Source organism: Cebus imitator, unplaced genomic scaffold (assembly GCF_001604975.1).
Source record: "Cebus imitator isolate Cc_AM_T3 unplaced genomic scaffold, Cebus_imitator-1.0 Scaffold112, whole genome shotgun sequence".
NCBI classification, from domain to species: domain Eukaryota; kingdom Metazoa; phylum Chordata; class Mammalia; order Primates; family Cebidae; genus Cebus; species Cebus imitator.
The window spans coordinates 593,728-596,160 of record NW_016107427.1 but is presented as its reverse complement, the minus strand read 5'-3'; the positions used below and the strand labels follow the sequence as shown (position 1 = coordinate 596,160).

The window sequence follows — 2,433 nt, the reverse complement described above, 5'->3', positions numbered from 1 at the left end:
GAACAGTTTTACTCTGTCACCAGGCACCATGCTAGAGTGCAGTGGCACAATCTTGGCTAACTGCAACCTCCACCTCCTGGGTTCAACCAGTTCTCCTGCCTCAGCCTCCCGAATAGCTGGGACTACAGGCACGCTCCACCATGCCCAGCTAATTTTTGTATTTTTAGTAGAGGCAGAGTTTTGCCATGTTGGCCAGGCTGGTCTCGAATTCCTGACCTCAGGTGATTCACCCACCTCGGCCTCCCAAAGTGGTGGCATTGCAACCCTGAACCACTGCACCCAGCCAACTCTTTTATTCTTAATAAATTTGTTTTTTCTTTTTCTTTTCTTTTGGTTTGCTTGTTCCACACAGGGCCTTGTTCTGTTGCCTAGAGTGAAGTTACAGTGGTGTGATCACAGCTCACTGCAGCCTCAAACCCCTGGGTTCAAATGACCCTCCCTCCTTAGCCTTCTAAAATACTGGAATTATAGGCACAAGCCACTGCACCTAGCCCTGTTTTATCTTTATTATGTAATTTTAAGAAATTTTGGATTAACTACTTGAAGGCAAGTGTCTGTTGTTTGCTTTGTAATGGAAAACTGGGAGTTCTTCCTGTGTGGTTGTGTGTATCAGCCAGCCCCTTTGATGGGTGTTTTTTGGGACACTTAAAACATAATATTCCTTCACATACTTGTAAATGCACCAGCTTGTCATCTTTGTCTTTTACCTTTTTAATAAAGTGAGATGAGGAGGGAAGGGGTGAAGCTGTTGCAGAAATGGGGTGTTGCTGGAGGAGACTGGGTCTGCTGTTGAGGCCTTGTGCGCTGCAGGGGCACCCTGTGGGTGGGTGTGGGTGGCACACTGAGTCCTGAAGGGGCTGGCCTTCCAGCCTTCTTGGGGCTGCAAGCCTGCCTGTAGGTGTCCTTGGGCCTCTTGTGTGAATTACGAATCAGGGCCTTGGGTGTTGAGTGTCCCTGCTGCTGCAGCAGAGTGGGTGCAGGTTTAGGTGTTTGCTAGGATTAGCTGGAAATCTGGTGGCCAAGGGCAGAATCTGGCTCAAGGTCATAATGTGTCTATCCTACTTTACTTAAAAAATTGAATTGGTGCCAACAGTTAAAATTTGTGTTATTGTACCTACAAATCCTGGATTTTGCTTTTTCTCTCCTGAGTTTTTTTGGTTTTTGGGTTGGTGTCTTTTTTTTTTCCCTTATTTTCTTTTTGAGGAAGAGTCTCTCTCTGTCACCCAGGCTGGAGTGCAGTAGTGCGAACTCAGCTCACTGCAACCTCTGCCTCTCAGGCTGAAGTGATCTTCCTGCCTCAGCCTCCCCAAGTGCCAGGATTACAGGTGTGAGCCACCACACTGGCCAGAAAGTTACTTTTGATATATTCTGGTTGCATATGCTTTTTTTTTTTGAGACAGAGTCTCACTCTGTCACCCAGATTGGAGTGCAATGGCGGGATCCTGTTTCACTGTAACCTCTGCCTGCAGGGTTCAAGTGATTCTCCTTCCTCAGCCTCCCAAGTAGCTGAGATTACAGGTGTTCACCACCATTTTTGTACTTTTAGTAGAGACAGCGTTTCAAACCATGTTGGTCAGGCTGGTCTTGAGCTCCTCCTGACCTCAAGCAGTCCACCCACCTTGGCCTCCCAAAACGCTGGGATTACAGGCATGAGCCGCTGCGCCCAGCCCTCTGATTGCATATACGTTTTAAAAGTGGTAAGCTGACACAGATGGAGAAATATATGTGGGATCTCCGGATCCTATCAGAAAACCATTATAAACTGAACACATTTTGTGTACATCGTATTTGGTGACTGTTGGGGGTGTTAACATGAGAAGGCATGGTGTGGACTCCTGGTTAAACATGCATACTTTGCTGTTTCATCAGCTATAGACTCTCTTAGTTTCTAACTCTGCTATTTAGTGCATGCCTTCATTCAGGAAGATGATCGTGTGAAAATCATTTTGATTTTTGTTTTCAAAACCAGAAGGGTACATACCAGAATATTAACGATGGTGGTCAGAAAGGAATAGAGTTGTTGGTTTTTTACTTGTTATTGTTTTTGGTATTTCCTTCCTTCTTTCCTTCTTGCCTACTTTCCTTCCTTCCTTCCATCCTTCCTTCCTCTGTTTCCCTTTCCCCTTCCTCCTTCCCTTCCTTCCTTCTCCTTCCTTCCTCTCTTTTCCTTCCTTCCTTTCTTCTCCTTGCCTCCTTCTCCTCTCCCTCCCTCCCTCCCTCCCTCCTTCCTTCCTTCCTTCTTTCCTTCCCTCCTTCCTTCTTTCCTTCCTTCCTTCGAGTCTCTTGTTGCCCAGCCTAGAGTGCAGTGGTGAGATCTCAGCTCACATTAACCTCTGCCTCCAGGGTTTAAGCGATTCTCCTGCCTCACCTTCCTGAGTAGCTGGGATTACAGGTGCATGCCACTGTGCTTGGTTTTGTATTTTTTTTTTTTTT

At 46.4% G+C, this 2,433-nt stretch overlaps 1 protein-coding gene across 1 annotated transcript in view; it reads left to right on the top strand.

Annotated features, from left to right (window-relative positions):
• The window catches only part of PCNT (pericentrin), a 112,547-nt gene that overhangs the window by 2,918 nt on the left and 107,196 nt on the right, over positions 1–2,433 (top strand). The gene's annotated exons all lie outside the window — the stretch shown is intronic.